This window comes from Salminus brasiliensis, chromosome 23 (assembly GCF_030463535.1).
Source record: "Salminus brasiliensis chromosome 23, fSalBra1.hap2, whole genome shotgun sequence".
NCBI classification, from domain to species: Eukaryota; Metazoa; Chordata; class Actinopteri; order Characiformes; family Bryconidae; genus Salminus; species Salminus brasiliensis.
Window position 1 is genome coordinate 26,271,583 of NC_132900.1, and position 13,218 is coordinate 26,284,800.

The 13,218-nt window shown below is 40.6% G+C and overlaps 1 protein-coding gene and 1 non-coding gene across 6 annotated transcripts in view; both read right to left on the reverse strand.

The window, feature by feature from the left end:
- Positions 1-13,218, reverse strand: part of dlgap1a (discs, large (Drosophila) homolog-associated protein 1a) — a 195,791-nt gene that overhangs the window by 128,295 nt on the left and 54,278 nt on the right. For 4 of the 5 annotated variants that reach the window (XR_011978310.1, XM_072669389.1, XM_072669390.1 and 1 more), the window contains exon 2: positions 12,546-12,612. The exons of the other annotated variant lie outside the window; for it this stretch is intronic. The gene's annotated coding sequence lies outside the window, so the exon portion shown is untranslated. The remainder of the gene's footprint in view (positions 1-12,545; positions 12,613-13,218) is intronic. 5 annotated transcript variants of the gene reach the window in all.
- Positions 4,455-4,623, reverse strand: LOC140546264 (U1 spliceosomal RNA). The gene has a single exon (XR_011978326.1). It is a non-coding gene; the product is annotated as a U1 spliceosomal RNA (small nuclear RNA).

Below are 13,218 nucleotides of genomic sequence, written 5' to 3' on the forward strand. Positions count from 1 at the left end.
TGTGTCCACTACGTCGCGACGGATCTCTCGGCTCGCCACGTTTTTGTATGCAAATGAAGCAAAAGATCAATCTGAAGGTAGACAATGTTTGATAAATCGTAAGGTAATCTAGTTCTGGGAATCCAGACACTTTACATTCTCAAAATACTATAAAATGATGTAATCCAGTATGAATCTACAGTGAGTGTAGTTTTTACATTCTCAAAATACTGTAAAATGATGTAATCCAGTATGAATCTGCAGTGAGTGTAGTTTTTACTTTCTCAAAATACTGTAAAATGATGTAATCCAGTATGAATCTGTAGTGAGTGTAGTTTTTACATTCTCAAAATACTGTTAAATCATGTAATCCAGTATGAATCTGCAGTGAGTGTAGTTTTTACTTTCTCAAAATACTGTGAAATTATGTAATCCAGTATGAATCTGTAGTGAGTGTAGTTTTTACATTCTCACAATACTGTAAAATGATGTAAACCAGTATGAATCTGCAGTGAGTGTAGTTTTTACATTCTCACAATACTGTAAAATGATGTAATCCAGTATGAATCTGCAGTGAGTGTAGTTTTTACTTTCTCAAAATACTGTGAAATTATGTAATCCAGTATGAATCTGTAGTGAGTGTAGTTTTTACATTCTCACAATACTGTAAAATGATGTAAACCAGTATGAATCTGCAGTGAGTGTAGTTTTTACATTCTCACAATACTGTAAAATGATGTAATCCAGTATGAATCTGCAGTGAGTGTAGTAGTAGTTGTTGTTGTTGTTGTTTTTATAGAGCTCATTCACACACATTAGTCTTAAAGGCACAGTAACAACAATGGCCTGTTTAGTGAACAAGAGAGATAAGAAAATTATGTACAAACTTTTTGCTACATACATCCATAAAAACAGCCTAAGTATACCTAAATGAATTAAAATAAATAAAATACGTCTAAGACGTGTCCTTTAAATATTCTGAATCTTACACACTCGTACGTATTCTTCTTAGAAACAAGAGCTGTGATGTTTTTGTAAGAAGCCAGCTTGATTAATTCCAGTGTTTGGGAATGTGCAGGTGATTGATTAATCTCGCGTTCTCCTGTTGTTGCCTTCAATTTTAATGGGTTTTTTGGGCTTCCATAAAAGACACAAGTGCCTGCAATTTTGTTGTTCAGCTTCAACCTGTCGAGATAAGGAGCTACCAAAAGCTTTCTTCTGGCCATGTTTCCCTGCTCAGCATTCCAGCGATGCCGGAATCTGAGAAATATTTTATCTCCTTCAAGAGTCTTGGATTTGACAATCCGTCACATCAGATCGTATTTCCAAAATGGCAACTTTACAGAAGAAGCAAAAATCTTTCAGTTTGACTGAAGTCCTTTTGGTCTGTTCATCATTTTAAACAATGTAAAGAGTAACTGTCATACTGTCAAAAAGTGAAAAACACAAAGATTAAGATACATGGTTTTTGCACACCAGCTATTTAGCCAAAGCCTTAAACCTAAAAACTCAAGGAAAGAAGAAAAATGATGTTTGGTTAAAACAATAAATAAATAAATAATACAACTTTCCCGTTGTCCCAAAAATAACTGGAATGTTATTTTTGCACTGCAGCTACAAAGCTAACGTAGTTAACACGTAATAGAAACTTACATCTCATTAACTAGCCTCACGCTAACTGCATGCTAACTAAATCATCACAACCTCACCTCAGATTTGCTTACATGGTTTCTGACAAAAGATCTTAAAGAAAGATTTTTTCTTTAAGTACGACACAAAGTTATCTCCAAATGTAGACTAGAATAGCTACATAACAAGCAAAAAACAGACATACACTCCTAAAAATACAGGTGCTACAAGTGTTTTTTTGAGCGATGCCATAGAAGAACCACTTTTGGTTCCGTAAAGAATCATAATAAACCATGTTTATCATAGAGACGTGTGAGTCTGTTTTTTAAAGGTCCTCTTGAAGCAAAGATTCTTTATCAATTTAAAGATCACTGCCTTATTTTCTTGATCTTTAGGCGACTCGTCAACCGTGCAGCTAAATTTAGGGCGTCCGTGTGTTTTTGCTATCGTAACGACGGGGAAAGTAACGTGCAAAAGATATGTACTAAGTTTCTTAATTAATCATGGGTGTGTTTTTGGAGGAATGTGCAATAAACCAATCAGTGTGTCACTCACCATTCCCTTTAAGATCCAGGTTTAAGATTTCAATAGTGTAAAGCAGGGGTGTCCACGCATTGGGCACGTGCCTTTGTGGACAATTCACTGCCAAGATAACGATGAACGTCTAACTGTTGACGTCCGCCTGGGCTGTTTTCAGTCAGTTGAGCACCTGTGTTTTCCGTTGCCGAGATAGCAATACACTAGAAACTGACCTGAACACACCTCATTTCGAGACCACCGCGCCCATCGGAGTAGATATATTCGTAATTCGCACCATTGCTATTTAAACGGTACAGGCAAAAAGTGTGAAAATAGACTGTTGGCGAGGTGTAGATAGCAGTGAGCATCGTGACGTGGCTTGCGCAGGGTGTAAGATAGGGCCCCACATCTCTGTTGCAAAAATGGTTCTTTATGGAACCAAAGTAGCTCCTCTATGGCACTGTATAAAGAACCTTTTGTTGCACCTTCCTTTTTTGGAGTGTAGCTAGCAGTCATCTTAACGCTTGAACCTTGTCTGTACTTTTGGCTTGTTAGCTACATTAGCCCCCCAGCTCTGGTGGAAAGCCACAGAAACAGCATTCAGACACCAAACATGTCGACCCTGATCAACTACATTTTTGGTAGGGCCATTTTCTTCCCCTCGAACTGTTCCTAAATTTCATTCACAGCCTCATTTGCGCAGCATTCCGGCTGTTCCCTTTCCCATTGTGCTGCTTTCAGGACGATGACACAACGAGAGCAGCTCAATTTGCTTCTCTCCTTGTCAGTGATATTGGGACCCCCTGCCCCCCGGGCATCCGGCTCACATTCTCATCTTCACGCCCATCAGCTGTGACTGCTGGATTAGCGAGCAAGCCTCACATCCCTTCATCTGCATGCCATCAAAGAGAGAGCCAGAGCCGCAGAGCTTCACATCCTCAGAGCTCAGAAAACAAGGTTGAAAGACCAGCTCAGCGAATGCTCTATACATAGATACACTTATACTGTATGTATGTAAACATTAATAGAACCGAGTTTTTAAAAAATGGAAATTATGGGATAAAAGCAGAGGATGTAGCTCACTGGAGGCACTGCAGAGTTATTTACAGGAATCACCTTGTTAGCCTTGTTGTTAGCTTGGTTAGCACTTTCCTTTAGCTAACATATGATTTGACCTAGCACTGCCTTACCCAGTCTTAGCCATATGGAAATGAACAGGATGTGACCTATTATCAGGTGGTCGTGGGTTTGGGTGGTTCTTTTGTAATTGTGTTCAGATGGCAAAACGTGGTGTGTACCAGTGTACGCTGTATTTCTCTATACTCCATTTGTCCATTTCTCCAACTGATACGGAAACTTACATGAAGGTTCTTCAAATCTTTCTTTAAGATCTTTTTAACTAAAATCACAAATCTCTTTCCCAAAACTGGATCATAGTTAGTGTAGAAATTGTGGAGTGAACCTACTCCAGTATTAATCTGTAGCATGGGTAGAGTTTACAGTCTAGGAGTAGTAATTCCAGTATGAATCTGCAGTGAATACATTATTTACATTCTCACAATACTGTAAAATTCTCTAATCCAGTATGAATCTGCAGTAAGTGCATTATTTACATCCTCACAACATTGTAAAATGATGTAATCCAGTATGAACGTGCAGAGAGTGCAGTGTTTACATTCTCACAATACTGTAAAATTCTCTAATCCAGTATGAATCTGCAGTGGGTGCAGTATTTACATTCTCACAATACTGTACAGTTATGCAATCCAGTATGAATCTGCAGTGGGTGCAGTATTTACATTCTCATGATACCATAAAATGATGTAATCCAGTATGAATCTGCAGTGGGTGCAGTATTTACAATCTCACAATACTGTAAAATTCTCTAATCCTCTATGAATCTGCAGTGAGTACATTATTTACATTCCCACAATACAGTAAAATGATGTAATCCAGTATGAATCTGCAGTGAGTGCAGTATTTACAATCTCACAATACTGTAAAATTCTCTAATCCAGTATGAATCTGCAGTGGGTACATTATTTACATTCTCACAATACTGTAAAATTCTCTAATCCAGTATGAATCTGCAGTGAGTGCATTATGTGAGTGCAGTGAACACACACACATACACACTAGTGATTAAACTAGCAGCTGTTGGGCAGCTATTGATGAAGTGCCCTGGGAGCAGAGAGGGTGAAGAGCTTTGTTCAAGGGCCCAACAGTGGCAGCTTGCCGAGCCCAGGTATCAAACCCATAACCCTGTCATTAACAGCCCGGTTCTCTAATCGCTGAGCCACCACTGCCCCACAAAAAAAAAAAAAAATCAGGGGAAGGCGTAAACATAGTCCCCCTCTTCTAGAGAATATGCTGTCGTAATTCCTGATTGCGGGAAATTTGCGAGGGTCAGCACACAACCCACAAACTGCAATGGCTGAACCTCGTCCTGGACGAACCCCCTTTGTGATCATGGCGTCACCCCTGCCAGGTAATTATTCGCATTGACTATCAAGGTTAATACAATGAATTTCCTTAAATGCTGCTGATAGACATTTAGGAGGTCAGGATGTTGGTCAGGATGTTGATCCTGATGTTGGTCAGGATCAGGATCCCAACCCATCCCAATACTATTGGATGGAGCGTCATCATTCCAGAGAACACAGTGGAGGGTTTCTCCTCTATTCTATTGGCAAGCCGTGTTTCTGCATTTGCACATCTGTGTCAGCAATAGGTTCAACTTAAAGCAGCTGAATGCATTCTTTAAAAAGGGTCTATACAATTTCTTGGGCATGCATCTAATACACTGTTAGCTAGGTTATCATTATCATCTGTTTAGGCATGTAGCATAATACAGTATAAGTATATACTGTTAGCCAAGTTTTATTGCTTAGAAGAATGTACGCTTAGCCCAAATACATATAAACTAACAGCTAATCCTCTGTTAAGCACATATTTGACATATTTAGGCAACGCTGTAATTTAATGCTGCTGAAAGCTTAACTCTAATTCACAGGAACTAACATGTTTTCCGATAAGGCACTTTCACAGAAGCCAGAATTTACAGCAGCACACTGGGAAGATGCTCCCAGCGTGGTCAATGAACAGCAGCATACTGAAATAGCACTAAGTACTCTGTAACATTCAGCCGAAAAGCAAAAGAACAAGCCATGACATCAGCACACATCACCCCACTAATGTTATTAATCAGACCATGATACAGTTCTGAATTATGCATGCGATGATTCAGTCCACACAGGAACAGAAACTCGCCGGAATTGCGAGTATTGATCAGCTCCACAGAGAACAGGCCCAGCCCTCATTACGACTGACTTCCACCCACAGCAAGTCACCCCAGTGTCAGTAATAGCACCATAAACACGTAGATAAATGAAATAAATAAATAAATAAACAAACGGTCTTCATCAGAATAAGCTGCGTGCTCTCCCGAGTGTTTTGAAACGCGGCGGAAGTAAAGAGAGACTGAGCTGAAATTTTAATGAGGTTTAACTCTCGCCATAGTCCAACCAACTGAGGAGCCATTCCGAACGAGAGCTCTCTCACCACTTGTCACCTTCTGCTGCCCTCTGGAAGGAGAAAAAAAGTCAAACGATGCTACTTTTCTTTCTCTCTCCTCAGACTCAAGCAATGTCCAGAGTCAGTCAGTCATCAGGGCCTGGAGATGGACTGAATTAACTACTAAGGTCCACAGACGGGTCATTCCTGCATTGCGACCCATTGTCCACACACTGGACCAGACATTCACTCCACTGTAACACCTCTTCTCTTCCATGAATCCCGTCACACACTTCTCAGGTATTTACAGCCCGATCATCTTCGTGCAACGCCATCTGCAGGAGCCTGAAGTTAATACCACCTTAAACATGCCAGGTTACTAGTTTTTGTCTCAGGAGGTTATTAGTGACCATATTCAGTTATATTCAATAAACAGAATATAAATGTAATTTATTATTATCTAATAATATAGAAATGAATATAAATTAATTATGTAATTATGCTTTAGTGCTTAGGCAATCTATGGCAAAATAATAACAGCTGTAACTTTAGATTTCTAGCAGTTAAGCTTGTTTGAGCAAGAAAACCACGAAGGCATGCTAAATTGTCCACTGTTGGGTATATTTAGCCAAATCTCCAGACAGCCTTTGCTGTTTTAAAAGCTGAAACCCGTCATCAGCCTTGCCGGCATCTTTTGTGCTGGTTTCTCTCATCACTTTTTAGCTTCATCACCACATACAGTGATAAATAACCAGCTCTGACATGGACACTGCCGTACAGAACACACACTACAAAACAGAAAAGAGCGGGGTTAAGCCCTTCGATCATCGCTGAAAGAGAACCCGGTGGTCTTCAAACTGAATACAGAATGTTGCCTAGATACCAGCAGCATCGGTTCAGGGAACGTCATTCAGTATTTCTGTCTCTTTCTTACAGCCACAGCGTCTCTTGCCAACCGTGGCTTTGTCGAGGGCCTAACCAAGCAAACGATGAGGCAGCCTCCGAAGCCTGCAGCGGGTTTTACAGCACGACTGTTTGTTCTGCGAGATCATGGCATTTGTAAAGGTAAACACAAACACATTTACTGCGTTCTGAGCAAAAGTGCTCGGCCTTACGAACAATATCTAAAACAATATTCGTAATCAAGTGACTTTCCCATTAGATTTGAGCTTGATATTAGTTTATTAAGGATAAACTATAAAAATGCACATAGCTTAACAATGTCTAGCCTTTCAAATGACCTATAAGTTGCCAGATAATAAAAAAAAAGCCTTTAAAGGGACACTACAGACAAAATGAAAACTGTGACCTTGATTATGCATCAGCTATAAACATTCATACTTGTTTAAAAATCTAGAAAACCTGATATATCTGAAAGGTGGGAGGAGCTTTTGAAACATTACAAATCGATTTCTGTTGGGAAGCTAAATATTAGTGGATGTCTTCTTTGCCATTGGGCAAAAAAAATTGTCACCCTGAGAGTTAGGCGGTGGTAACTTCAGGCTTCGACAGATGGTGCTGCATGAGGATGATTGGGCTGTGAATACCTGCAGGGTGTGCGATGGGAGGATTCATAGATTGAGAAGAGGTGGTGCAGTGCAGTGAGTGTCTTGTTGGATGTGTGGAAAATGGAGAGATTGCATTTGGGCGTGCCGACAGCCATAGTGTTAAGGAAATGGCTGAATCTGCAGGTGTATGGAAGCTTACGGTCATACAGGTCTACCAGCAGTGGCAGAAATCGCAGTCTACAGGAAATTCTCATCAGGGATTGGCGGCATGTTTCACAGCTTGTGAATAAAAATCTGTTCGCTTCCAGGCAAGAATTGCTTCTAGAAGTCAGCGCAGTTCCGATCATCAGCATATGATGCAGTGTGCCATGCAAAAGGCCTTTGCTCACTTCTGCTCACGACTGAGGAGAGTTTCCTGTAGACTGGGATTTCTGCCACTGCTGGTAGACCTGTATGACCGTAAGCTTCTACACACTTGCAGATTCAGCTATTTCCTTTAAACTACAGCCATTAGCCACGCCCAAACGCCCATTTTCCACACATGCAACAAGACACTCACTGCACTGTACCACCTCTTCTCAATCTATAAATCCTGTCGCACACCCCACAGGTATTTATAGCCTGATCATTTTCACGCAGTGCCATGTGCAGGAGCCTGAACGCACCACCACCTTAAACGCAAGGTGACCAGATAGTTTATTTGTGTAATGCATTTTGGGAACTGTAGTGATGGAAAAAGAACAGAAAAATGTTGTCAAGTCGATAAGGATGCACTGCTGAATAGCAGAATACTACATAACATAATAAACTACATTAGATGCAAATTCCAGGCCACAATATCTAAACATATTTATAAATGAAAACAAATGCATACACCTGGGTGTGTTGGAAATCTATCTCTTAGCGTCATTTGTCCTCAGCGCACAATTTTGTGACATTTTCCTTCAGAGCTTTTTGTACACCGTGCCATAAGTTCATCTTCCTCTCCCGTCTCCATAGCGGCAGTGCAATAAAATCAGGCAATGGAATGTTAATGTATTTTCAGCCTCTCATCCAGACTTGACCTTTATTAAAAGTGAAGAATGGCAGCAAAAGAATACAGTGCCGTAGGTAACCCAGCAGAGCTTATTCTGGATCGATCAGCATCATCCACTGCCATTAAAGGACCCATATCATGGAAAACCAGGGCTTGGCGTAGTATGTCTACACTGTTGACTCATTCACTCCACTCATTCATAAAATAATGGTGCCGTATGCCAAATGCCATAGAAGAACCATCATTGGTTCCATCGAGAACCAATCTGTGAAAGATCTCTGTGAAGATCATCTCTCTCATGAAGAATAGTTCTTTATGGAATCAAAAACGCCAGCTTGTAAAGGGTATAAACATAACGTCTCAGGTGGCGAGAGTCACTGCGGCCACACCCACTGAGTGGCAAAAAGTGGCACATTCTGCAATTCGCAGAAACAACTGAAATCCGGTTGCTCTGGTGGGGAAAAGAAACAAGCCCACTGTAGTTTAGCAAGTTTAGTGACATACTAAGCTCGATTAAAAGGGAAAGCAAGCAAACCTGGATGAACCTGGTTCACCTACTAAATGTACCTAAAACCAGTTGAAAACACTCCTTAGACCATTCACTCGCCATTCTGCTCTCAGATATGAGGTTTTATCCTCTAAACGGGTGTGATCTGAGACGACGTGTAGCTGGACGTTCCTGGCTGTGGTTCTTGGCTGGATTGCTGTCGAGTCCAGCTGTCTATAACTTCCTTCCTGGTCTGGCCATTAAAAGCAGCTGTGCAGCAGAATGCTTTGCCATTTAGTCTGACTAAAGGGGGCACGTTCCAGCGGGAACGTGGCGGCAGCGTATATCCTCGATACTAGGACTCTCCATCTCCATCGCAGTACAGCCCTGCCTAGTGATTATTGATATGGATTTTTTCTTTTAAGATTTTGGCCTGGACTGTTTTTTAAATATATAATACAGGGCAGCTAATCAGATCACAGACCATTTACAGAAATCAGCAAAGTACAGCAACAAAAACAGGCCAGTTTATTCCCTGACAGGGGAGATACTTAACTGCCCAACCAATAAAAGATTTTTTTTAACAAAAAGTGATGCCAGACATCCCTCAGCATTTCAAGAACTCTCATTAAAAAACCTGGCAAACAACAGAAGTGTTAAACACTAAAAGCTGACCTCTTATCCTGTCATAACTGGCTGAGACGTCAACTATTGATGATTCACTTTGGGTAAAGCACTTGTGCTCGGCTAGTAGGCTGTACATCTGCAAATGTTTGTGGACACTTCTAATAATCACATTCAGCCACTTTGAGTTGCACCCATTGCTGACAGAGATGTGCACATGTACCTACACACAGCTCGTCTGGTCGCTGTAGAGAAGTACTGCCAATAGAATAGGACTCTCTGGAGCAGATAAATAAATCAGCCAATGGAATGTTCCAATCTGAACCAATCTGTGAAAGATCTCTGTGAAGATCATCTCTCTCATAAAGAATAGTTCTTTATGGAAACAGAAACACCTGCTTTTAAAGGGTATAAACATTGTCACTGTAGAGAAGTACTGCCAATAGAATAGGATAAAAATCAACCTACTCTAACCATGCCTAAGGCCAGGTTTAGGCTAGAGGGGTAACAAGCCCCCCAATGTTGAGCTGTGGAGCAGTGGAACTGTGTTCTCTGGAATTTTGGGATGACTTTTGGGATGACTTTTGGGATGAATTAGGTATGATGAGGTGGGGTGGTGATCGTCCTATATCCTGACCTCACCAAACACTCTTGTCCTTAAATGCAATCAAATCCTCACAGCAATGCTCCAAAATCTAGTAGAAAGCCTTCCCTGGATAGTTCCCTGGACAAAAACAAACTATTTTAAAATACAATAATATCTTTATTTTGGAAGAGACAATGAATATGTAGGTGTCCAAATACTTTTGTCTATATATTGTATTTAGAAATCACTGGCTATTTTTATATTTTTAGCCAGAAATCCTATCATATTAATAGTAGAGGGACTATTGGTAGTGTGGGGGTTTTCACACATGCCAGTGTTACTGTGTGGTGGAGAGTGGGTCCACTACCAACGACTGTGAATTGCTAGAGCTACAGCGGGGGCTTCTCTAGAGGTTTTTGGATAGAGGGGCTAAGCTTTTAATAAGGGAGTCTCGGGCTGGCCTCCTTAAGAATAAAGAAAAAGCCCGTAAAATGTCTGTTGATGATGTTGATGGTCTAGAGAACAGATGAAAAATCGATAAAAAATATGGGTAGTTAGTAAAATCGATACAGAGTAGACCTGTTTACGGTAGACACAGATCAGGTCTCTGTCAACTTCCAACAGTGCTGAAGTCAAGCAGCGCTCTGTCACACAGACTGTAGACTGGTATCTGATCAGACCTGCTCCTGCAAAGCTGTCAGTCTCCTTCAACTGCAACCTTGAGCATCTGCCGCATATAGCAATCCGTTACCAGCTTCCCCCCGCTCTTTACCTTTAGATGTCTAGCCTAATTAAAAAAAACAAAATTATATAGTTTGATGTAACTTAATTAGCTGAAAAAAGTGGAGAGAAACTGTGGAAGAAGAAAGATGAAGCATGTCTCAGACACAACAAATACAACAGCTAACAGACGCCTTTGCTGACCAATATCACACATTGAAGTGGGTAAGGCCAACTGTGCTGTGTTGGACTCTGGCAGCAAGACCCAGGATTCGGAGCAACTCTCGGATCATAGTGGCAGAGCCTTAGTCCACAGGATCGCTCAGAACCACTCATAATTGATTGGCAGCTTTCTACCTTACCCATGCCTCACTAAGCCCTGCCGCCTTGTTATTAACCCCCTAATGTGCATTTCTCAGCTGTGCTGAGAGGACAGGAGACCCGATGACACTGAGGGTGGATATGATCTTTAAAATCAAATAAATTCATACAGGCATCAAATTCAGCATGTAAAATATTGAGGCCCATAGGATAAAATTCCCATAGTTATGCAAAATATGTATTCGTTCAGGTGGATCCAGTCTTTTACGAAAGCTGATCATGTCTGTGAGCTTGTGAGCAGTTTGGTATTTTCTCGCATCAGCGTGTTAACAGATTGTGTTTAATTGATAAATGGTGTGTTAATATGGAAGTGAGGATGTATACACGCATGTGCATGCGAGTGTGTTTGTGTGTGTGCGCTTCACACATTATAATAGCTGGCTTAAGCACATGCTGCAAACGATATATGTGCAGTCCTTACATGCATAAACATTGCAATCTGGATCATATGGTAGGTTAATCCCAAACATCCAGGACAGCAGGATTGGCCTGGTCTGGAGGGATTATTATAAACCTCAGATCATGGTGTACATGATACAAGAGGCAGAGCTCGACTGATAAAAAAAAATCTATGATCAGTATTTACTAAAAGGAGGTAGATACTTCGGACTGAAACAAATATACAGTCTCCAATAGGTACACAGAATCAGCGCATTACTGATGCTACACTATATAGACAAAAGAATTGGGACACCTGCTCATACATAGTTTCTTCAAGATCAGTAGTATTAAAAAAGAGTTTATCCAGTTTTTTGTTAGAGTAACTGGAAAAAAAGGCTTTTTGGAACATTACTGTGTGGATTTGATTGTATTCAGTGACAAGAGTGTAAGTGAGATCAATATTTGGAATGATCATCATCTTCAACTCCACAACTCATTCCAAAAGTTCTGGATGGAGAACCATCATTCCATCATTCCAGAGACCAGAGTCAGTCCCGCTGCTCAACAGCTCAACGCTGGGCGGCTTTATACCTCCCTAGCCCACACCTGGCATCAGTGCACGGTGCCAATAGGTTCATGATTATCTACTCCAGAGAGTCCTATTCTATTGGCAGCACTTCTCTACAAAGACTAGACAAGCTGTGTCTGTGTGCACCTGCACATCTCTGTGTCAGCAATGGATGCAATCTAAAGTGGCTGAATGCATTCATTAGAGGGGGTGTGGCTAAAGAGGTGCAAAGCCCACCTAGCAGAACTACGTTCTCTGGAGCGATGGTGCTCCACACAAAATCTTTGGGACAACATTAATAATTGACTTCACTGATGCTCTTGTGATGTTAAACTCAATCAAATGCTCCTCACAGCAATGCTCATCCTCACAGCATCTGGTGCAAAGCCTTGTCAAAAGAGTAGAGGCTGTTACTGCAGCAAACTCCCTATTAATACCCTTGATTTAAGAGGAAATGTCTGATGTCCGATGTTCGATCTATCTAACAATATATATATGCCTATTTCTATAAATATTGTGCCTTTATTATAGGTATTTTTTGCCAGTATCAATAAATCTATGTATCTATGAATCAGCTGGGCCTTTAATATGAAGAGAATACAATGCATACTGACTTTCAGCAGTCCCTCATTTTAGGCTGGACACAGGAATTCCTCAGTTCAAACTCCACCTCGATTGACCCTACAAAAAGAAGAGAGAAATAAAAAGGACTTACTTAATTTTCAGCACAGTCACCATAATGGAGAGAAAGAGAAGGAATGGAAATCTGTGTGTTCAGTATCGTGTTAACTTAAATTCAAGTCAATTAGCAAACACACAGTGTTAAATGCCTCCTGCTTGCTTTCATAAATTATTAAATGCATTGTTCCATTTATTATTTATATTGTTTTAAAATGATGTTTACTGGTGTATTCTGAAAATCAGCAAGACAAAATGCTTTAAACAGACTTCTATTGGGAAACTGATCAAAAGAATAGCTTTTGAGTACCACTAGTTAGTGGTACTCCATAATGCTTCTATAGTAACAAATGAACCCTAAGGTAAACACGGTACTTTATGGTTAACATTTATTTGGGTCTGTGTGCCTGTTGGACTATCCCTTACTTCCACTCCAGTATATTTGTTAGAAATTTACCTTTAAGGGTAAATCCAGTACTATTTTAGTCATTCCCAAGAAGAGAAGCTAGTACTTTGGGCGCTGCATGTACGAAATTCCTCAGCAGTACTTGTTGAGTTGTTACTTTCTTACGCAAGTTGTTTTTTCTACTTTTCCTTCTACTCGAGTCA